Source organism: Bos indicus x Bos taurus, chromosome 2 (genome assembly GCF_003369695.1).
Source record: "Bos indicus x Bos taurus breed Angus x Brahman F1 hybrid chromosome 2, Bos_hybrid_MaternalHap_v2.0, whole genome shotgun sequence".
NCBI classification, from domain to species: Eukaryota; Metazoa; Chordata; class Mammalia; order Artiodactyla; family Bovidae; genus Bos; species Bos indicus x Bos taurus.
This window is the reverse complement of record NC_040077.1, coordinates 27,873,402-27,898,795: the sequence shown is the minus strand read 5'-3', so window position 1 is coordinate 27,898,795 and position 25,394 is coordinate 27,873,402. Positions and strand designations below refer to the sequence as shown.

At 42.5% G+C, this 25,394-nt stretch overlaps 1 protein-coding gene and 1 pseudogene across 1 annotated transcript in view; one reads left to right on the top strand and one right to left on the bottom strand.

Annotated features, from left to right (window-relative positions):
* Positions 1-25,394, bottom strand: part of STK39 (serine/threonine kinase 39) — a 322,691-nt gene that overhangs the window by 132,124 nt on the left and 165,173 nt on the right. The gene's annotated exons all lie outside the window — the stretch shown is intronic.
* On the top strand, positions 11,589-24,614 carry LOC113880547 (annotated as a pseudogene).

Below are 25,394 nucleotides of genomic sequence, written 5' to 3'. Positions count from 1 at the left end.
GGCTTCAGTTCATATTTTATGAATCACTACACAGGAAAGGCCACAAGGGAGGTTTCAAAATTGCTTAAGGAAATGCATGCATGCATGCAAACAGACTGTTGATTAAGAGAAGGTGAGGGACCTGGGCAGCCACTAGCCTAAGGCACCTGCCATCTACAACCTACATCACAAAAGCAAGTACCCCTCTATTGCCACCTTGCTCTTTTTCAGAATCTGACATCATGATTGTTTTCCCAGGATTCTGCCCAACCTACTTGAGCAAAACAAAACAGTACTATTCTTAACACACCTTATAGCCCTTTTGAGGCCTGTGAGATTGCTAGGAACACAGCAAGATAATCAGCAACTACGTCAGATGATCTTAATAGATAACAATCTATTATATCTATAAAAACTAGATAGCAATTAGCTCAAAAATATAGAGATGTGGTCCATGCGGGTATGCTTTCCTAGTGTCTGTGTTTGAAAAGGCAAAACTTTTCAAAGGAGAGGATGACTGAGAATAATGAGCCTCTGACCAAAGTAATTTGCTTTAAAAAAAAAAAACACACTCAGATCTATTTAAACTAAGCAATGTAGCAAGTGAACATAATAACCTGTGGTCCGTCAATTCAGAGAAGCCACAAGTGAAAAAAAAAACAAAACTTTGGAGACTATCCAGTCAAACCCCCTCATTTCACAGATGGGAGAACAAAGGCCCAGAAGTGACCCAAGATCACACAGGTATAAGGACAAAATGAAAACGCCCATTCAAATTCAAGTCTTTCTATGCCAATGAATAGTAACTGTGAAAAAGCAGCTATCTAAAAATGTTCTTGGAAGACTTTGAAAGAGTATGACATGAGGAAAGACTATTTTCCACAATAGAACCTATTCACTTTTACTGTGGGGAGTTCATGAGTCCCACGGGAAATAGCACAGACTTCAGACGTAAAGCAAGCATTTACACGCGTTGGATCAATGTGAAGTCATAAACAATGCAGACTCGGGGCTGGGTTCGATTTGAAGGCATTACCATGTGGATCCTGTACAAGCAAGCCTGATCACTTTGTCTTGAGCTGCAACATGGAAACTTGAAAAACTACCAAAAGGTTCTTACTCATAATCACAAACGGTTATGCTCAATTTTAAAAAAAAAAAAACTTTTTTCTCCACTTCAAAAAATTTTTTTCTAATTCACCTTCAAAACACTTAGCACTTAGTAAAACTCCTTCTGTGCTTGGCATATATATTTTTCCACTTGCATTCTGAGTCACTGGAAAGACCTATTTAATGATAGTGATTTTAATGATGCTCATAGATGTTGGCAAAGTACTGCAGAAAAGATGCTGAAATGCACTTCAGGATTTTCAGAACAGATTGCTCATTTTAAAGCTATATCAAAGAAAGGGATAACAAGAAAATTTTCTGTTGACGTATACAGTAAAATTAATTATTTTCTTAGCAACACTAATCATGATGAGAGCAACAGAGGAAAATCTGTTAATGACTACATTAAAAGAAAGCATTTAAAGCCACATCTACTACAAAACATACTATTAATTAAGAAGTGAGAAGACAAGTAAAATTGTGGATCATAAACAGAAAAATACTTTCATTCAGACTGTAAAACTCAAACATGGTTGACAATTACTAACATTCACACGCTCATTTAAAAGAGCATACCACGGAAATTTCTCTGAAAGCAGCCAGATAGTACAGCTTACCACCCTAAAATTCAGTTGATGTTCTCGTCCCTCTCATTCTACATTTAGAAAATCTGTCCATTTTGTTTCTACAAGAGGCATCCAACTACAGACAATAAAATGGCCAGCTTCTATTTCATTTTAGAACCCTGTCTCCCTCCTCTTGGTTTTATTTGCTGGAAGAGCAAAAGATAAAGCAAAATGTCTAGGATTATAGCCTCGGATATTGAAAGAAATGGTGGCGTTGGCCTTTAAGCAATAAACAGTGATTAAACAAATGGAATGCAGAAATTAGGACAGAGAACAATTAAAAAATCTATGTAGCATAAAATGTTCGTATAGTGTAGCAAGAATAAGAACACAAATATATTCCTTAAGGATGTTATCTTGGTTTACTGGAAAGGAAAAAACTCTAAGCATAATTTGAAACCCAGGTTTCACGGTGTAGTTATATGACACTGACCTCTAAGGAAGAGACCAGAAAGCAATTTTACAAAGTTACAGCCTTGTAGGGAGTTTGTAAGGATGACAGGAAACTTGGAGGTCTTAGAGGTCTTAGAGTTAAGGCGACTAAGTTTCACATAGTTTAAACAGTTTTTGTTTTTTTTTTAATATATTAGGGAACTGAAGAATAATCTACAAAACAGATGCTTCAAAAATCAAAATGTGTAAAAGCTTCTATCTCGCCCCATTCCTTACAATGATGAAAATGGAGGTTACTCACCTTTAGAACAATGCTTGCATGCCAGTTACATTGTTCTTATTCTATTAAATGGCCCACTCACTTAGTAAAGCCAAGAGGTGACTGAATGAAATTTTTCCTCTGTCAGGGGTTTAAAAAATAACCCGATGATTCTCAAAGAAATGAGCTCAATTTAAGTCATAGCTAGAGGTATTCATAAGCTCACAAACTCCTCAGGTCAGAGCTGGCAACAGCGAGGTTAGACAAGCCTTTACATGCAATAACATTCATTGCCCAAACTGGGAATAAAATACAACCGAGCAGTTCTATTTATACCAAACCTCTGGGAAGGAAAGTGATATTATTTTCTCTTTCTCAAAACAGTATTTTTATGAAAATCCATTAAAGAAATGAAGTTATAATTCCCACAAAAAAATAAGTCAGGCTCCACCAGACAGAGGGAACAACAGTGTGGTTCCCAGGCCAGTTCTTGTGGCCATGGGGTCGGGTGTCAGAAGCAGAGCTAGGACAGATTGGCTAGGGAGAGGGAATGGCAGCAACAAGGGGAACAGTCCCTGGAGCTGCCTGACTCATCTTGCCAGGGTTGCTGCTCGGAACAGGAGCTTTCTATAAATACCAGGACCTCCATACAGTATCTCAAATTGCCACCTGGCTCCAGACATAAAAACAGGAGGAAGCATGGGTACAGGAGCATACAAGAAAGCCAACGGAAGCACTTTCTGCACAAGGTGTTAAATGTTAGAAATGGAGGTATGTTTCTCTAACAAACTCCTGAATAAAGGATGAACGTGACCCAAAGAAACCCAGTTTATTCCAGTTTGTCTTAGAGACACTGGCCAGCTGCTTACAGTGCCACAGTAACTCCTCCAGGAGTGGATTTGGGGATCTCCTTGGAATGATTTTCCTGCCCCTGGAAATTGTGCATTTCACTTCCCCTTCACTGGCTGGACAAACTGCCTGCCCCACTGCAGCCTGAACCCAAGAACTCGTCTCACATCCACACACCGAGAATACTCTGGGCATGGCAGAAAACAACACTCAGTAACTTTTCTCTTACCAGGCATTCTACTAACCAGACCTAGAAAACATGCTTCTAATCTACTGATACTTATAATGTCCCTGAGGCAAGGCCAAGCAAACAAAAGAGCCTTCCAAATCATCAAAAATTAAAATTAAACTCACCAAATTTTCAGTAGTAAATAGTTTACTGTCCCCACAGCTTATACTCCGACATTTCCCCTGAGCCCACCAGCTCTCCGGCACCTCCATCCCATGCCTACTGCCTGGCCTCCCTGTGCTCTTGGGCCCTCTGTCCTCTTCTGCCTCTCCCATCAGTCCCTCCTGGCTTCTCCCCTATCATAGAAAGCCTGGAGGCCACAGCTGACGCTCTTGATGCTGCACGTATTAGCCCCCGATGCCCTCGTGCCCACTCCTGGCCAACCCACACCTGGAGGAAAGCTGCGGGCTCAGCCCGAGCCAATGGAATGGAGGCACACTGCCTGGAGCCATCACAGGTGATCGGTGGTGCTCCTGGCTGACACAGTCCAGCTGCAACCTTGCCCCTCGCCCCCAGACGAGCAGCAACAGCATCATCTAGAAAGGCTGAATCTTGGGCCCCAAGCCAGACCCACCAATCAGAATCTTCCTTCCTGCAAACTCGGGTGATTGACAAGGCATGCAGGTTGGAGAAGCGCCTTGCCCACTGTTGTTCTAGTCTGTCTCACCAGCCCTTGATACCAGCTGTTACACATATAACAAAAGTGACTGTGCACTTGAAACATATTAACGGATTTAAGTCACTCCCAGGTGTAAAGAATCTGCCTGCCAATGCAGGGCACTCAGGTTCAATCCCTGTGTCAAGAACATGCCCTGGAGGAGGAAATGGCAACCCATGCCACCGTTTTTGCCTGGAGAATCCCATGGAGAGAGGAGCCTGGTGGGCTACAGTCCACAGGGTCACAAACAGCTGGACACGACTGAAGCGACTTAGCATATCATAGGAGTATTTACACAAAGGAAAACTGGAAAATAGTACAAATTAGGCATTGAACTCCCCACTTAAGGCCAAAATAGGAGTTCTCAAGGTTTACAAGCACACCACTGATCAAAAGACTCAGCTCATGGAAACACTGTAAAATTTGATGACATTTCACGTGAATTTAGTAGTTCACATGAATTTAGTAATAATTCCTGAGAATACTTTGATTTACAATGGCAAATATCTCAATTTTATGATATAAGCCTCTCACATTTCACCTTTAAAAGCAACACACTAATTGATTTTTACGTACCAAACATTAGTAATATACTTTACTGGAAGGACGGGGATGTAGAAAACTATCTTAATATTTCTCAAACTGACACCTATGGCTTGGGATAACATTTCTTATGAAAGCATCATGAGGAAACACAGAGGGATATATATATTTTTAAATGCAGACAGAAGTGAAAAGGGTATCCTCTGAAAAACTGTTTTACATGATACAAAAAACTGGTTTTTTGATGGTTATTGCCAATACTGAAAGTCAAAGCCTAGATAATACTGTTGATACAAAGTAAGAAAGGAAAACTGTGTACTTCTAAATGAAATATTTTATATAAATTGTTTAAGTTATATATAACTATACTAATCCATTATTATAAGTAGATATTTTATTTCATCTATTTCCATAAATGCTCGTAAGTTCAAACTGACCAGAAAACTTTTTTTTTCCTAATTTTAGATTCAGAAAATAAAGTATCACAATAGTTTCAAGATTCCTTTATATTTAGGAATACATGATAAACTTTACAAACAGGATCATAAATTTTACCTGTGATTGATTTTCCTGCAAAATAGAAATAAAGATCCTTCTCGTTAAAGCATGAAGTGAGGTCCTCGAACTTTCTGTAATTATTAGTATGACAACAGATCAATGTTAAATTTAAATGTCATGGAAAAAATAATATTCATTTTATTTATAACAATTTGGAACTTTAATTATCCAATAGGATATTTGGGAAAAGTAAAACATGAAAAATGCAGAACTACTGGCCTAGTTGACATTTCTGCCTGTACCTTCTAATACACACAAGTATTATTTCTACTATGCATGTGTATGCATGTGTTTGTATATACATATAAAGTTTATGCATGGGGCATTCATTGGATAACAAGACATTTTTAAAATAAAACTCCATTTTGACTTAAAAAAGTCAAACTTCCCTACCCCTGTCATTTTGACCGAAGGGCACAGTCATTTAAGGTTCCTAACATGACGCCTGGCACATAAACAGCCAAGACATGACAGGTGCTATTATCGTGACTACACTTCATCTTTCTCACAACCCAAATCTATCAAACACTATATTCTGCAAATTTTACCTCCTCAGCTGCCACTGTGCTAGATGACAGGGCCCCTTCAACGTTGACCTCTTGTCTCTCCTATTAAAACAAACTGCTAATTCATCTCTGGCCTCTAAACTCTTACTATTTTATCCTTCATATTGCCATGAGTCATAGACTAGAACTTTCTCCAAAAGAAAAAAACACAAGAGCTCACTATAGCCTACAGAATGAGTTCAGTCTCTCCATAACCTTGCCCCAAATTAGTTTTCCAAGACTTACTTCCCGCCATATTCAATCAGACACCCACAACCCAGTTTTATACAAATTAAATAACTTCACAACTCTACTTTTTATATCACATATATATCTCAGCCTGATCTGCCCTTTCAAAATTTCTACTTACTTCTTTTCTTCTAACTTAAGAAGTGTCGGCCAATTCTCCCAATTGGTATTTCATCTGCACCTTTATATCATTCTACTCTGTGTTACATATAACAGGTGACATACTGAACTGTATACTCCTGCAGGGCAGAGAACAAGCCTCAGCCTTTTAAAAGAACCACTTATTTTCTCATTCAGTCAACAGAGTCTTATTTAATACCTGCCTGGTGACAAGTTCTAGACAAAAGATGAATAAAATCAAAGCCTACACCTTGGAGTAGTCCACACTCCAGAGATGGACAGACATTTAGGCTAATAATTTCAATAAAATGTGAATGCTATGTAACCAAGATATGAATGCTGTGAGATCTCAGGAGAGAGGATGACTACCTGTGGAGCTCACCAGGCAGAGGAAGTAAAGACCTTATTCCACCCAGTGGGAAGGTAGGGCATGAAAAGCAGAGCCAGTAGGGAGCTGGGTGGTCTGGACAGGACCTGCCCCGCCCCCCCAGAGGGAGAGCCCAGAATAGAAGACTGCTGCCACAGGAAGGTAGCCAGTGTTGCCAGAATTTCCAAGTCTTCCAGAGCAGTGGATAGCTTGGGTTTTTATGTGAATGCTCCTTTTTTTTTTTTTTCACGTTAACACGTTTATGTCAAGTGAAAGTAAAATTCTTCTACACAGCCTAAAAATGATGTGTCTGTGGGACAAATCTGGCCTGTGACAGGCACCCTCTATGGTCCACCAAGTCAAGGGGCTTGGAATTCAGACAGTGGAGAAGCATAGAGGCTTTCCAGTGGCTATGGGGGTAAGGGGAGTGATGGAATCTGGATTTCTGAAAGAGCAGACGTACGGGGACTTGAGGGTGACCACGGCCAGAAAGAAAAGAAGCAGTGGTAATGGTTCCTGGTATTACTAGCATATCACTAGCCACACCCAAACTAGGCAACTTAAAGTAACAACAATCCCAGCAGCCCAGGGGCAGTCAGACCGGCTTCCTTGGTGCCTGGGGTACTAGCAAAAGTGCTTCCCCTCTGACCCTACCTCTGGAATTCCTGACACGCAAGATAATGGAAGATGAAGAAAAGACTGTTGTTTTAAGAAGGCCGTCAGTGAGAGCTTACAGGAAAGTGAGAAGCTTATTACTGGATGCTAGAGGATGAGACGACCTTGCTGTGCAGTGACAGAGTTTGGCAAAGCTGATATCTATGGTAAAGCGGGAACAGAAATGGATCTAATGATCTAGCAGAAGACATTTCCAGGCAGAGAGCTTAAAGGGACACCTGGGTTCTGCTTGCTGCCTGTGATAAATCATGAATTGAGAGATGAGCGAAAGGACTCACTGTTAAATACAAACCGGTTTCTCATCCACAGCCTCTCTAGACATCCAGCAAGTCTCAAACCCAGTCCCGGCTTCAGAGCAAAGATCAAATTCAGGCTGTGACCAGTGACACTCTGTTAAGACTTTAGAAAGATCTAAGGTGATGCTTCCTGGAAGCTTTTAAACAGACCTAAGGCTTTCTAAGCTTCCCAAGTGGTGCAGCAGTAAAGAATCCACCTGCCAATGCAGGAGATGCAGGAGACATGGGTTCGATTCCTGGAGAAGGAAAGGGCAACCCATTCCAGTATTCTTGCCTGGAAAATTTCATGGACAGAGAAGCCTGGCAGGCTACAGTCCATAGGGTCACAGGGCTTACACAACGGAACACACACGCATATACACATACATCAGGCTTTCTAAAGATCTTAAGAGCAGACCTTGTAGAATCTCTGCGTTACACAGTAAGCCTTCTGAGAATCTTAAGGGTGTGGTCTGCCAGTGTCACAAGGAGTCCAAGGTAGACAAAGCATCTTGAGGTCATGACTTCTGTCTAATACGTGAACCTATCAACGTTCAAGAAAATCCACAGTTTTACAGATACTTGTACTGTGAAATTACTGCCAGGTTAGATTATAACAGAGAGTACAAAATGAAAACAGCATTCAGATCCCAAAACTTTTAGGGCCAGGAAAGTCTGAGAAGGCTACTCAGCTACAAACGTTGACTCCTTCAGAAAAATGAAGGGTCACTTAAAAAGCAGAAGCAAGAGCCCAGAGCATGGAGCCGAGAGACAAACAGAACCCTCATAGAGGTACAGGCAACAGGCCAAATTTCACATCTGTCGTGGGCCCAGGGCCTCTGGTTTTCCCACTTCGGCACAGGCCTTTAAGAAGCCTGCCCTCCTACTTTGTTCTGGCTGTGTGTCAGGAAGATGACTGGGACAAGGCCCTTGACTTTGGGCCTGAGCCTGAAGCCATAAGACAAGACTTCTGGAGAGTCTTGGAAACGCAAGAGTATATTTTGCATGTGGGAGGTATGTGGATTTTTGTGGCCAGAGGGTAGACCAGGGCAGGGCAGGTTTCCCCCCACCCCCGAAGATGCCCATAATAACACCTCCTGATCCAAGTGTTCTTCCAGAATCCTTCCAGCCCCACTATCAAGAGATGGAGTCCAGTGCCCCCTTCTTACACCTGGGTGGGTCTTTGCCTTGCCCATAACCAACAGAGTCAAGTGTCAGAGAAGGTGATGTGGTTTCCACCGAGCTCAGTGGAACACAAGCAGAGGATGCTGCAGTCACCGTATAGGCAGTATAGTGCAGGCAGCCCTGAGGCCTCCATGCTGCAGGCAGGAGAACCCATGAGGAGAGGGCTTGACCACCTGACTGCAGCTGCACGGGACCAGAAAGCAGCCTGCTCAGACTTCTCCGAACCCCTGACCCACCGAAGCGTGTTAAAACAACTTATTGTCTGAAGCTTCTATAGATAACCAGAATAAGGATGTTGATGAGGTTATTTATGGAATTTCATTTCCATTTTTTTTATAGTCAGGAATTCTTTAAAACTTCGTAGGTCATATTTGATATCCTATGAGTGTGTGTGTGTGTGTGTGTGTGTGCGTGCACACGCATGTGCGTGTTCAGTCGTGTCTGACTCATTGAGCCCCTGTGGACTGCAGTCCACCAGGCTCCTCTGTCCGTGGAATTTTCCCAGTGAGAATGCTGGAGTGGGGTGCCATGTCCTCCTCCAGGGGATCTTCCCAGCCCAGGGATTGAACTCATGTCTCCTGCATTGGCAGGTGGATTCTTTACCACTGGGCCACCAGGGAAGTCATTTGATACCCCTTCCCATGACAAATAACATGCTCTGCCATGCTTTGCTTCTTGGTCAGTGTTTTCTGACTGGATTTTCTGGGCAACTAAACACTCAGATTTTAATTTATACTTCCACATTTTTTTTTCTGTCTGACTATGTTATTACTTATTAAAATACCAAGAAGAAAAAAGTCCATTTCTATCAATTATAGATAAGTGGCTCCAGCTAAATCTTGGCCCTTTTGCCAGTGATCTGCATTACTTTTTTTTGACCTCTTGGAATTCAATGTTTACCTAGTTCTGCTAAAATTTGGCATTCTCTTTTTCCAGAATATAAAAAGATAACAAAGGAATGAGAATATTAAAATGTTCTATAGGCAATTGGAAGAGATTCTAGAGAAACAGAGACTCTTATAATTCAATAATAACAATTCAAAACACTAAGCTAGATCAGTGAAGGACACACGTATAGCAACTTCCTTATAATGCTTTAACATTTTCTAATGTGAAAGAATCAAATCTGATAAATGCTGCTTTTCGGATAATGGAACTTTGTAACTTTGGAAATCCAACTTGAAAGGGCAATGCCGTGAAAGAGAATGTTCTGGAAGCAGGAAGGGAGCTATTCTGAAGAAGCAGCACAAAACAAGAAGTAATTAGATTTCTTGTTCGGTTTTAGTCCTATCAAACCTCCAATATGGCATTTCCCCAAGACAGGGTGATGAAGAACAATGAGAACAGCTAGCAGCCAAGAAAGCAGCATCCAATTTTTCAACTATTGTCTTTGAGAACGAACGCTCCTGCTGGAATGGGTGCCAAGCTGATCTGTGATTTCAGCTAATGAAGAAAACAATGGCAACGTTCTGTCCTGGTGAGACAAATAACATAGATGAGAAAACACACATCATATAAAACCAAAGGGTAAAAAGGGAGAATAAACGTTTAGCAGCGGAGCAGAGCCGAAGATGCTCTGGATACAGCAGTGAGTTACCAAGTTAACTTAATTGCAGGGGAAGGAGGCATGGGAATGAGAAAGAAGAGCACACAGCTAACAACATACTGCTCCAGGCAGGCGGCAGAAAGGACCGTGAAAACCAGGAGAACCGTAACAAGCATTAGAGACACACTGTGATGGTCGGGTTTAGGTGTCGACTTGGCTATGCCACCAGTTATTCAATCAAACACTAATGTAGGCACTGCCGTGAAGACACAGTAGACATAATGAAAGTCCATGATTGTCTTTAACCGCAGGGAAATTATACCTTGATAACCTGGGTGGGCCTGATTCAGTCGCTGACAGGCCTGAACAGTTGAGCTAGGGCTTCTCTGAAGAAGAAATTGCAATGCCTGTGGACAACAGCTTTGGCCATGCCCAAGAGTTGTGGCCTGCTCTTCCTATCCTTCAACCCTATAGGCTCTACTCCTTACTTATGTCAGACTATTTCTTGCGATAAATCTCTTTACCTTCCTGGTTCTGTTTCTCTGGTTGAAGCCTGACTGATACACTAAATCCAGCAGCCTCACAGTGGTATTAAAAAATAAAAGGCAAACTAGCTAGCAGAAGAGCAGTGCCAACAAGAGCATCCACTGGGTTTTGGTAATGGCGCATGTTAACATCTCCAAATGAAACAGAAAGAGAGCTGCATAGAACGGACAATGAGAAGAAAAATAACTAAGATGGACTGGATGATCGTAACTTACTGCAGACTGTGGACTGGATTCCAACCTTGTAAAGACAGCCAACATAAAGATCAGGGGTGAGTTACCCATTAAACACCATTCATGTGAACTCTGAGTGGTACAAGCAATGCTAGCACCTTGAAAAATGTTCTGCCAAGACCTAAATTTGCTTAGGGATTAACAATCCGTGAAAGATACTCAAGTGCATTTGAGTCTGGTAGAATGGAAACTCATCCAGACTCAGCAACTGTTATATAGAATGCAATATAGAAAATATTTGTCATATAATTTCACCAAAGTATCTGCTTAAAAATATACACATCCATACAAACATTTCTGAATAATTTTTAGATGTCAGTGCCAAAGAGTTCCTTCACAACAATTATGACTAACTGCCCTAAAGATGCATTCCAGCTAATACTCAGCTTAAAGTTCCTAATTAAATACCAGTAATAGGGAGGGATTGGGGGCAGGAGGAGAAGGGGACGACAGAGGATGAGATGGCTGGATGGCATCACCAACTCGATGGATGTGAGTCTGAGTGAACTCCGGGAGTTGGTGATGGACAGGGAGGCCTGGTGTGCTACAATTCATGGGGTCACAAAGAGTCAGACATGACTGAATGACTGAACTGAACTGAATAGGTTCTCTGAAAAAGTAGATCCCTACACAGATTTCCAGCATGCTCTCCATTACCGAGGATGAAGTCGTCTTATGGTGAGATACATGATATACCTCTTTTGTGTGGGGAAAGAAAAGGAATGGGAAAGAGTTGCTATCTCTATTGGTCACCAGCAGAACTTTACAGTTTCTCACTGTTTATCAGGGCGTGAGGCTCAAATGGAGGCATGTTTATTCTTTCTGGTTGTAAACTAAATACAACATCATATTGTAAAATATTATGCACCCAACAGCAAGTATCAAATAGATCATCAAAACACAAGAAGACGCTAGTAGAACAGAGTACTCATCACTGTTGAACATAAGAAGGGGGTTCGCATATATACATTTCTCGATGCATCTGCATATGCACAGAGCATTTCCAGAAGAACTTATTAGGACTTGGTGATGGCTCTGAATTGAGAGAGGGACTTCTTTTCACTGGGTCATGTACATTAAGGAACCCCAATATATATCACCCATGCCCCGCCCAACCCAGTTCTGAACTAATTTAGAAGTATGACCAGTAAGTTCGGGCAGGGGGGCGGTCAAAACATCACCCTTTTTACAAAGGTGATAACTCGAGAATGTGGCTTAAATGTTGAGCCACCAGCCTTCCTTGATGAACGACCCCTGGATTTAGACAAGACTTACCTATCCTGTCCCCAGCAAGCACGTCCAGCGCATTCCGACCTCCCCCAGGCAGGGCCACGGTGACTGACCAATAGCACCTCTCTATGAGCAGTCCAGCTCCCTCAGAAAGGGAGGGCAAGGGGCTGGGCCACACGTGCCCACTTCCTCCCTCCAAACTCACCAATCAGATACACTGCTAGGTAGAGACAGGCCAAGAATGTTTTGCTCACCCCACGAGCAGTGAAGAAACATTCCCTCTGCCTCTTCCTCTTTTGGCATCATTTGTAATTTTATCATTATTATGTACAATGCTGTCAGTCAAAAACCAGGTATTTAAAAATTAAAGATATACATACCTCTTGTTAAAAAATGCAAACAGAATTCTTCTTATTAAGAAAATAATAATAAAACAGAAAGTAAAAGTAACCACCTCCTACCTCAAAACAATATTCAAAGATATGACTTTTCTAGGAGGGGAGGAAGTGATAGTAAGATGAGCTACTAAATTTTTAAGAACGAAAATGATGAAACCTTCTAAAATCTTGATGTGACCATGAGGTCAACTTATGGTTCACCTGCATTTGCCACAATATGTGTACCATTTAGGATTTCCAACATTTTTTTGATTTTTACGCAACGAATTCTGGAATGAAGACTCACCATTAAAGTCCTGGTCTGGTCAATGAAACAACCATCAAACTTTCGACCACATAGGGCGTGTGATGACAATACACAGGGCGTGTAATGACAGGAGCTGGTGCTTTTTAGTACTCGGCCTTTACACTTCTCTCCACCAGATGGATGAGTCTGTGTTTGTTACAGAGTAATGGATTCTGTTGTTTTTGTTAATCTGCTTAACCTGGTATCTTGCTACAAAATCCAAAGATACTAAGAAGATGTTCTAACATGCATGACAATTTGGAGCTCTGAAAGCACATGCCCTGGGGGTAAGACACAGTTCAATATATTCTGAGTCCTCACATTTAGAGTATCTTGTGTTTTGTTGTTGTCTAGTTGCTAAGTTGTGTCTGACTTTTTGTGACCCCGTGGACTATAGCATGCCAGGCTTCTCTGTCCTTCACAATCTCCTGGAGTTTGCTCAAACTCTTATCCATTGAGTTTTTGGTGACGGCTAACTAATATGTGTTTGTTAAATGAGTGAATAACATTTTCCTGCTGCCTGAAAAAAATTTTCCAAAGCAAACTTTGTATCAGGAAGAACTTCTCCCCATACTTCTCTCACCATTGCCCCTGGAGAAGGAAGTCAGAAGCTGCAGATACAGCACCACAGGGATCTTGAAGGGATATGAGGGGAGGGGCAAGTTAAGATCCCATTACATCCTGAAATCCTTTTAGCTTCTCACATCCATAATCCCTAGAGTCAGAGCACACTTGAAATTTGCTGCAATGAACACAAAATCCAGCTCTGGGAACCACCACTCAATACAGACTGCTAACAGGTAACAGACACTTAAAACTTGTTAGTTGGATGCATGAATGAATAAGCCACACTTGGCTAAAACACACAGATACAGGTTCTGGGCCAGATCATCTCAACTTGCAACTCAAAGGCATTGTACCATGTCCTTAGACAGCTACTACCCTTTGCCATCAGGGACCCTGTTATTGTGGTGACATGATTAATAGACAAGTCTGAGGAAGCTAGGGCTTCCCTGGTGGCTCAGATGGTAAAGGATCTGCCTGCAATGTGGAAGACCAGGTTTTGATCTCTGGGTTAGGAAGATCCCCTGGAAAGGAAATGGCAACCCACTCCAGTATTCTGGCCTGGAGAATCCCATGGACAGAGGAGCCTGGTGGGCTACAGTCCATAGCGTTGCAAAGAGTCAGACACGACTGAACAACTAACACTTCACTTCACATGAGGAAGCTAAAGGGCTTAATTTATTCTACCAGTTTAAGCAAAGCAGCAGCTGCTGTCAAGAAAACTCTGGGCTTTCCTCTAAGCATCTGAAGATCCTGAGAGGAAAAGCATGGTTATAATCGTCAAATAAAAGCAAAGTGGATGATCAAAATGGATGGGCCCATCTGCCTCAGAGACGACATATTAATGTCTTGCTGTGCTGGGAATAATTCAAAGAAGCAAACAAGTCTGTGGTGGTTCACTGCAATTATGTCCCCTTTGTGATGGACTCCATTCCCTATCCTTGTGTCTGCAAAGGGCAGAGACTTCAGATGGGAGTTTAGTTATGAAAAAAAAAAAAAAAAGTACATACGCAGCACTGACTTGCACTTTGGGTTGAAAGAGTGAAGAATCTGATTCCAGCTCAAAATTGAACTGATTAGAGAAAAGAGCCAACAATGACATCATAAGGTCTCTATGTGAAAATACGCCTGCTATTGAAATCTCTACTTGCTCCCATTCCAGCTGTCTTTACAAACCACCCCACCCAAGTTGTTATCTCAGTCAAAAGTCTCAAAAACGTAACATGGGGCAAGGAATCCCCTGCATGGTTACTTCCACAGGTGGCTGAAGCCTCTGAGGAGGACAAGACAGGAACTGCCCAGACCACCGCCCGAGTACCAGGTGGTCAGTCAGTCAGTCAGTCACCATGAGTTGCTCAGTGTGTCTGACTCTTGGCAACCCCACAGACTGTAGCCCACTAGGCTCCTCCATCCCCAGACAAGAATACTGGAGTGGGTTGCCATTTTCTTCTCCAGGGGATCTTCCCAACCCAGGGGTCGAACCCTGATCTTCTACATTGCAGGCAGATTCTTTACAGTCTGAGCCACCAAAGAAGCCCTCCTGGGTGGTGGGGTGTGTCAGCCACAATGGCACAGTCTAACAGCAGTGCAGTACTCCTTGATTCGAGGGTCAGAAAGGCAAAAACCTTGTCACTCTATGTGTGGAAAGAGTACCGGTGTCCACAGACGTGTCAAAACCAAATAAGCAGCAGCCCTTCAACTCCCTCCTGTTCCTGGCTTCTACATTTTACTACATTCACTTTTAAGTGTTTTTTTTTTTTTAAACTGGAACTGCCCTGCCACTGAGATTTCATCTTTACACTCTAACTCTTTATGCTTCAGTATTCTGAAAGCAAATCTCAGACTTCAGATCATTTTACCTGTAAATACTTCAGCACACATCTCTAATAGAAAAGGACATTTTAAAACACGATCATGACGTTTTCACAAACAACAAAATCACCAATGATTTCTCAGGAGAATTAAGTTATCAGTCTATGTTGATTCTTATCCCACTGTCTCCAAAATGTCTTTTCAGCTTATTTATTCAAAACAAGATCTAAACAAGACCCACATGTGATCCATACTCTTAAATCTGTAATAGTTCTCATTAGGGTTTTGCTTAAAAGCCAGCCATCATAACCATTTAAGTAGGCTCTGACTTAGATGGAAAGAGCCTGTTTTCTTATTGCTAACAAGAAACACCCACCACCTCCAGAGGGAGAATACTCACTTCCTTTATATCACTGGGAAAATTAATTCTCAGTAATAACTGAAAGCTACAATGAAGGTTCCAGTGTAAAAATGCTCCAGACAGGAGTTTTATTTCTGGGGCAAAGTCTCAACTGTGTTTCAATTCAGGGTAGAAAAGGGCCATAAATTCTATTTTTGTTAGTCAATTCAGTACTAAGAAGAGACTGTCAGAGCAGTAAAGTAAGTTACATAGATTTCCCTGCAATAGATTCGGAAAAACTATATATTCTAATTCTTGTATTTGCCAAAGACAACACTGTCCAACTACCGAATTTAAATAGAAACCAAGATACATAATGGTTGTATATTCTCATTGGGTTAACTTTAAAAAAAAAAAAAAATTTGGAACTTCAGCTTCCTTGGTTAGGGCTAGATGGGGGCCACATGGTGAAATATAAATGAGTTTAACAAGTAATCCAAGCCTAACTATGGGATCTGATGCTCTTCTTCTAAGGATCCAAACCTCTCATCACATCTGCTAATCGGTAGTAAAACGAAGTATATGTGGATGCCATCATTGTTTTTCTTTTCCTGCCTAATGCCACTAAGAGTCCAGTGGCTAACCTGGAAGACAGCTAAGACTGGAAAGGTGGAAGGCACTCAGAAAATGGATCATTAATGCTTGAGGCAAGAGGCTCTGCACATGTGCAGGAGCCATGCCCTGGGATTTGTTCTGCACGCTGGTCTCAGCCATTGCTCTTGTGCTCAGCGTGTCCATGTTTCTCTCTCCAGGCCACACCCTCCCGTGATCTGCAGATACAGACCCTGGTCTACTCTCCCTCCATTTGAGACGAGACATCCCACAAGGTTTACCACATTCTAAACATTTGGTGTCATTCCCAGCAAAGGTTTCCTACCTGCCAAACTCAACGTCAGAAAGGAAGTCAACCTCAGCTTTTCCTGACATCTCCTCCTCTCCCTTCCCACCCTCTCAAGCTCCATCTTCAAGGAAACCTTGCAAATCCTCAGTTCCGTCCAAGTATCTCCTGCTTCCAAGTATCTACCTTTATCCTCCACTGATTCTCACCTGGACTAAACACCAGCCTTCCAACCTGGCTGCTGCAGCCAGTCTTGCTCCTAAACCACTGTCCACAATGCGGCCAGGATGGTTTTCCTAAAAGGCAAACTAGATCATTGCACATCTCTTCTTAAATTCTTATTTATTTATTTATTTTTGGCTGCAGTGCGGGGGCTTGTGGGATCTTATTATAATAATAGTTCCCCAACTGGGGACTGAACCCAGGCCGCGGCAGTAAAAACACTGAGTCTGAAACACTGGACCACCAGGAAATTCCCTCTCTGCTTAAATTCTTATCAAAAGTTCCCCAAAGCTGGCAGGGGATGGGGGGAGGGAGGCAAAAAACGCAAAAACCTAAACTCCTCATCAAGACACATAAGACATTTTTTGTTCTGGCTCTTATCCACCCCTCCAACTTTCCTCGACTTCAATCACACAAACAATTTTGCTCTTCCAATACATTTTCAAGCATTTGCCCAGGAAGGCTCCCCACCTGAGATAAGCTACCTTGCTGACTGGCAAAAGAACACACATCCTCCACAAGACAATGAAAGCATTGTGTCCTCGATGAAGTCCTCGGCCACCTCGCTCTCCTCGACACACCTTGGCGTCCATGCATCGTTCCCTCCCAGTGCTGACCCTGATGCTCCAGATGTGGTTTCCTGTCCAAGGCCTCCCCTCGACTGTGCAGCCACCACCCCTGAGTCGCCCAGGCTCAAATCTCACTGTCAACATTTTTTTTTTTTTTAACAATTGCTCCCGCCAAACGCCCGCCAAACTCCTACATTTTTAACTTTTTATTTTATATTGGAGTATAGCCGATTAACAATGTTATAATAGTTTCAGGTGCACAGCAGTGTGACCCAGCCATACACAGACATGTATCCATTCTCCCCCAAACTCCCCTCCTGTCCAGGCTGCCACATAACATTGAGCAGAGTTCCCTGTGCTATACAGTAGGTCCTTGTTGATTATCCATTTTAAACATCGCAGGGTGGACCTGTCGATCCCAAACTCCCTAACTATCCCTTCCCCCCTTACTATCAACTTTCATTCTTCTCTTGGGATACTTACAGATGATGGCTGTCTTACCTATGGACTCCAGCACAGTCCTGGAACTTGATACATGAAAAGCCAGTGTCTTTAGAATCACCACCCTCTAGAGTCCTCTGGGTCGTACACCATGCCTCCTCTGCATGGAGCCTCTGAACATACACAAGTCTCCACTGACCTCAAAATTTTCTCAATCCCCAAGCTATGACAGACTCCTACTGCCCTTTCCCATCAAGCTTTGAAAAATTACCCACTAGCACTTCCTTACCATCTCTTTACTCATTAAATCTGAATATCCAGCTTCTCCCCTTACTGCTAAAACTGAGCTAAATCCAATGTCCTTTGAGAAGACCTCATTTTCCTTCCCCTCACTGCAGAAATCAAAACCGCTAACCACTTCCACCTTCCTGGCTCCTGTGATGGCACTTTCTTTCCCTTTGTCCTCCACCTGGCCCATTACTGCTCCCCAAGGACTTCACCACGGTCCCTGTAACATCCTCCTTAGCAATCTCACCTGACCACGTGGTCTCCACAACAGCCTCCATGGAGAGGACTGCTAAATACAGCTCTTTCAGTCGCGGTCTCTACTGAGTCCCACATTTCTGTCTTCCTCAAACTGAAGTCCCAATAGAGCTTCACACTCCAATAGATGGCAACAAGCCTGGCACCTCTTTCCCCTCCTCAGCTTCCACCCTTCTGCCCATATGGCCTCAGTGTCTTTCCAGCATCTCCCTTGTGTGATTTGCTCCTCTCTCCATCATTCGCCAAGATCTTTCAACTCTGATGTTTTAATAGTGCTGACTCATGTCCTTTCCTCCCTACACCTCTGCCGTGGTCCTAGCTGAAACCCGCACTGACTCATGCCTCAAGGTCTTTAACAGCTTCTGCTGGCCCATGGCTCCTCCTTCAGGCTGCCCACGACTCTCCACTTTTCCAATCCAAATTCTACAGCTGCCTCCCTGCTTCCAGGGTGCCCCTCATTGGCTCCTCACACCTTAGAGCACCACCTCCAAAATCCATGGATTAGGACTCAAGGCTCTTCATATTCTGGACCTAAAGTGAAGTGAAGTCGCTCAGTCGTGTCCGACTCTTTGCAACCCCGTGGACTGTAGCCCACTAGGCTCCTCTGTCCATGGGATTCTCCAGGCAAGAATACTGGAGTGGGTTGCCATTTCCTTCTCCAGGGGATCTTCCCGACCCAGGGATCGAACCAAGGTCTCCTACATTGCAGGCAGACGCTTTACCCTCTGAGCCACCAGGGAAGATTCTGGACCTAATCCAACTTTAAAATCTCATTTTCTACTGCTTCTCTTCATTTTTTTATGCCTGATCATACAACTTACCTAGATCCTTCATTAAAAATGCAGACTGTCAGGTCCTACTCAAGACCAAATGAGGCAAAAACTCCCAGGATTCACTGTGACTAGCCAAAAAGGATGGATGTTTCGGGAGTGGGGAGGCACGTGCTCCGTGTGTGTGCATGTGTGTGTGCTTAGTCACTTCAGTGGTGTCTGACACTTCACGACCCCGTGAACTGCAGCCCACCAGGTTCCTCTTTCCAGTGGTGGTGGAGTGGAAGGTTAAATAAACAGCCTAAAATAAGCTGATTTAATTATCTAAATTAATTTGTCTCCCATAGTATTGATAACTGCTCCTAAGATCAAATTATACTGGTGGTGGTTTAGCTGCTCAGTCATGTCCGACTCTTTGCAATCCCATGGACTGTAGCCCGCCAGGCTCCTCTGTCCACGGGATTCTCCAGGCCTAGAATACTGCAGTGGGTCGCCATTTCCTTCTCTAGGGAATTATATTGGTAGGGCAAGAGAAAGAAGAGGGGGGAAAAATGCTCAAATCCCCACTATTATCAGGAACCTTTACTGAGTCCTCTAGCCATGCTCTCCCTTTAATCACAAAACTCCCTTACAATTACCCATAATCTTTCCATATACATAAATGTCTACTACAAAGAGGAAGGAAATGCTTTTCTTGTCCTTGTCCCAATCATGATGACAATGAAATAAAATAATCAATTTTATTATCTGGGATAAAGCTCTTTAATTAATAAACGCTATTTTCCCAAGAAAAATAACTGAAGCAGAAACCTTAATGTGTATCTACTATGTTTTATTTTAAACATTAATTATATTATCTAACTGTTAAATATAGGGTTATAACATTAAGATTCATGTAGTTTTATATTTTTCACATCACAGAGAAGAATGTTTTTTAATCTAATTTCACTACAATACACATTTTAATGATATTGGTTGAGATTATTGGAGTATAAAATTGATTCACATTATAGAAAATTTGGGAAATAAAGAAAAGAACAAAGATGAAATTAGTATTTTTCCACTAGGTGACAGCACAACATAGCAGTTGCCAACCAAAGGGCTTTTGTATCAGACAGATTTGAGGCTAAGTTCCAACCCAACCACTCACTGGATATCAATACTCACCCTAAAGGTCCCTCTCTTCACCGGCAAAACTGAGTCACAACACCTACCTCATTAGGTTATAATGAGGACAAAGGAGACGACATGTATAAAACATTTTTAGTCCAGTGCTTCCAGATTTAGCAGGTGTTCAAAAAAGGCTGCTTGGTCATGAATTCTACTCCAGAAAAAAAACAAAAATTGGGCATGTCCTCAGCCTCAAGAACCCCCAGAAAATGAATCACTGTAGACTCTATCCAAATACAAGGAGTTTTAAAACCTGCCACAGACTTACCAATTTTCTTAGAAACATCCAGCCTGATATGACTATTTTTGGATATGTGAGCTCATCATTATGAATACAGTTAATAAATGAGTGGATGAAGATGGCATCAGGCCAGAACTGTTCTCTAAAGTCTCCATACAAGAAGAAAGATGTGGCACTCAGGTTATAATGTTATAATGAGATTTAAAGTATTAATGATACAATGTCTGAATTAAAGATAAACTCCCTTATGAGAACTTTTCTATATTTAAATTCTGAATTATACTCTTATAAATATCTTTGTTGAATCAGTGAGCATAGAAAAAATCTTGCAAAGGATATAATTGTGCCCCAAATGACCACAAGGGAGAGAGAACAAGCTATAAACTTATTATTGTAGGACCATGTCTTAATACATGCCTCTGTGTCCTTGACCTACTAAGCGGGGTTTCCTAACACCAGCCTGGGTTAAAGTTGACAAGTACCACCAAGTAGACCATTTCTCCAGCACTCAAAATTATCCAGGTGATACAATGCAACCAGAGATAACGTCTTTGAAAATGTTAGCATTCTACTACATCATTAAAGAGAGAAAGAAAGTAACACTAAGTCATGTCCAACTCTTGTGATCCCATGAACTGTGGCCTGCCAGGCTCCTCTGTACATGGGATTCTCCAGGCAAGAATATTAGAGTAGGTTGCCATTTCCTTCTCCAGGAGAACTTCCTGACCCAGGAATTGAACCCAAGTCTCCCACATTGCAGGCAAATGCTTTACCAACTGAGCTATAAGGGAAGCCCACTACATCATTGCTGACTGCTTTTTAATGACACAAAAATTCTTCCATATCTATCTGAAACAGAAATACTCCTTCCAAAAATATACACGCACATAAGTATTCATGTGTCTATACCACATTTTCACTAAATCACATGCATTTTCAGATCCTCTTCACAGAGGAGTCCTCCTTATGTAGGTTCCACAGAACAGACACATTGCCCAGCTTGTTGATCCCTGAATTCCAGAACCTTGGACCCTAACTGGCACACTTTAGATGTCCAAGCAAGAGCAGTAGAATGAAAGAAGTCATACAGTCAGTAAATGCTTGAATTTATGCCAGAATTTATGTCCAATGATTCTGCTTTGCAATATGCGATAGAATCATGGTCAATAAAGGTGCTAAATTCAGCATTTACTGAGTTCTTCCTGTATGCTTTTCATTTTACAAACCTGTCTCCAACACCTACAAGAGCTGTGCAAATAGGTACAATGGATAAGAGTCTCAAAAATAAGAGCCTCATCAAAGCTGAATTATAATATTTATTGGAAGTCTCACAGCAAGCTAACACTAACCCTTTCTCAAAATTCATGTAGAGTAATTGAAACAACTGTGTAAGACAACCCGAAGTCCTCACCAGATTTATTCATCTTTACTCTTCAAGTATCCCAACCTAGAATAGTGGCTAGCATATTGTAAGTATCAACAAATGTTTGATCTTTTTTATCAAGTGCACTTATTTTAATAATCGAAATAAATATTTGTTGCAAAGGAAAGAGGGCATGAGAAAGGACAACTGTTAAGTATACACTCAAGGTACACTTGAATTTTCTCATTCAAGGTCTGCACAATCATTGTTATCTAGTATCTTTTATTTCCTCTTACAGGAAGATTAGAAATCTCCACCTATCACAAGGTGATTTTGAAACTACACCTACTGGACTTCATCACATGCTATCTTGGCTAGTTTATCATGGCAACAAGACTGTGGGCCTGCTGCCTCCCAGATGCTGAACCTGAGGGGTGGATATGCCTTGTACTCCTGACTGGGATACCATCAAGGACACGTTCTCAGTAGACCATTTGCAGCAACATGGATATGACAGTAGATGAAATAAGTCAGAAGGAGAAAGACAAATACCACATGACATCACTTATATGTGGGATCGAAACTACGACACAGGTGAACTTATTTACAAAACAGAAACTGGCTCACAGACATACAGCACAGACTTGTGGTTGCCAAGGCGGATGGCAGGTGGCGGAGTGATGGATTGGGAGTTTGGAATTAGCAGATGCAAACTATTACCGGGTTGGCCACAAAGTTCATTCAGATTCTTATGTAAGATATTACGGAAAAACCCAAATGAACTTTGTGGCCAACCCAATATATATAGAATGGATAAATAACAAAACCCTACTGTACAGCATGGGGAACAATAGTCAATATCCTATAATAAATCATAACAGAAAAGAATATGAGAAGAATATATATACACACATAATATTCTGAGGAGGAAATCCAATGCCTTCTAAAGGACTTCAGCCCTCTCCCTGTCCACAGAGTCCAGAATGGCTGCACACGCTTCGCGTTCATAGATCTGGGCTCTGTGCACAGACTGCACTTGCAATCCAGGTACCGAATGGGAAGCACTGCCACAAACGAAAGCTGTACGTGAATCCCGACAACAGGTCTCCCAAGAGGACCCCTGCCGTGACTGAGCGGCCCCATGCACTGCCGATTTTGGAGACGCCCTCTGCTCAAAGATTTGCCAGAACCACTGCTTATCCACAGCTCACTCCTAAGGCTTCTGGTGAGCCCTGTGAGACAGAGAAACCCAAGACAAGCTTCTCTGCAGTTCCCATGGAAATGAGAGGGTCCTTCTTGGTGCTGCTCCTGAGGGAATGTTTCCGAGACCTGGGCTGGCTGGCCACCATCCCCAGCATCAGCAGGGAGGTGGGGCTGCTGGTGACCAGTACTGTCCCCCAAACCCCCTTCTTCTGGGCCATGCACATCACCGAGACTCTGCAGCAGAACATGCAGGCCCTGTTCAGCGCCCTGGCCGAGGCGGAGCAGCAGCAGACCTACCTGCACGACTTGGCAGTACATCACAGGACCCCCGGTCTGGCGAGTACCACCTGGGCGATTAGGGACGAGCCTAGAACAGGTGCAGGGTGCTGGACCATGTGGACTCCTGGGCAGTGGTCATATTCGTGGATTTTGGCCAGTCAGCCACCATCCTGGTGCAGTCCCTGCACAGCCTGGACAGTGACGACTTCTGGACCATCCCCCCACTTCCACCCTACTTAGCCATTCATGCTGGAGAAAGGTATTTTGAGTTTGAATCAGGTTACCCAGCGCATCCTTGAAGGGAAAATCACCAGTGCTTTGAACTTGGGAGTCGCACATCCTGAAGTCGGAAGAGTTTAAGTGACGTAGCTACAATCAGCAAGTTCCCTCTCCCATCTAGGTTCTGCCCGCCCTGCCCTTTTACTCTTGAGGTCCTGGGGGTGAAAAAGGTCACAGTGGTGCCTAGAACTGATTGGATTTCCCTTTGCCTTCCCCTGGCTCACTTCTCAATGTGTCATGTGTCTTCACCGCGAACATCTGAACCAAACAGGGAGGCTTCCATGAGGTTGAAAGTCTGATGTGGCCAGTGTATTCTCTCCTGTCTCTTCTTTGTACCCCTAGAGCATAATCTAAGTTGCCCTGACAGATTCTGGAGAATGGAGAGGCCCATTGCTTTATTTTCCTGGCATCCCACTGTAGAATCAGGTAGGGAGCATCTAAACCCTGATCTGTCAGCTTGGTGAATAAATGTTGGCATGCTTCACACACAAAGAAAATTTTCAGTGGATTGAGAATATCAGGTTGATAACAAGCTTCATAATTTCTTCATGTCACAATGACTTGGCAATATCCAGATGCAGAGGCCAAAAAAAAAAACCTTAAAAAATGATATAAACATTAAAAAAAACTGTAATAGGAAACCAAAATTTCATTTTATACCGACTCTACTTGTTACCAAGAAACCTTGAGAGACGATGGAGAAACCTCCAATGCTTTTGATTGCCCAGCCTATTTTGAGAGAGAAGTTTGGAAAGTGAAATGGCCAAAGACAGCCTGCATGGAGAAAAAGTTAAAAAGCTGAGAGCCTGGGAACTCTGAGGCAGGCTAATCAGTCTCTGAAAAGTCAATAGCAGACAGAGCCATGAATCAATTCAAGCAGTTCATCATGGCTAATTGAAAAATTTGCTGACTCTTTCAAGGTTTATATTGCATCCACAATTGGGAAACTCAAAAGTCTTCTTACAGTGGCAAGGTTCAAGGCCAAATGAAAGTCATCTGAAGTCAAAATAATCCAAGACCATGTTAGATGGAGCCACAGGGCCTCTACAGCTGCTCTCCTGTAGAAGGAGAGAACTCTGATTTACTTCTAGAACTGGGCTCCGGGTTAGGCCGGGGAGCCACCCGATCCAGGATAAGGTGTTTCAAACAGTTTCATCACTTGTTCGAAAAAGAAAAGCCTACCTTTATTGAGTATTTACCTAGTATACGGCTTATTTCACTACACTAAGAACTTCGCTGTGCATTATCCTGTGCATGTGCATGTGGCCATATACATACAGCTTTGGTGGTGGTTTAGTCACTAAGTCGTCTCTGACTCTTGTGACCCCATCGACTGTAGCCTGCCAGGCTCCTCTGTCCATGGCATTCTCCAGGCAAGAATACTGCAGTGGGTTGCCATTTCCTTCTCTTTAGATATAATTCACCTATGACACAATTCATCTATTTAAAAAGTATAAGTCATAGAGTAACCATCACCACAATCAATTTTAGGCAAATGTTATCACCCCCAAAAGAAACTCCATGTCCAGTAGCAGTTATTCCCTATTTCCTGCACAGCCTCCAGTCCTAGACAATCACTCATCTACTTTCTGTCTCGAATCACTTGCCTTTTCTGGGCATTTCACCTAAACAGAACATACAATACACTGCCCTTTTTTCCATTCATTAGCTGATGACATTTGGGTTGTTTCCAATTTGGGCACTTAAGAATAATGCTGCCATAAACATTTGTGTACAAGTTCTGGTGTTTTCTCCTCACCACATATCTGAGTGGCATTTCTGGATCATGTGTTAAGTTCTGAGGAATTCCCAAAGCAGCTGCCTATTTTACATGCCCACCA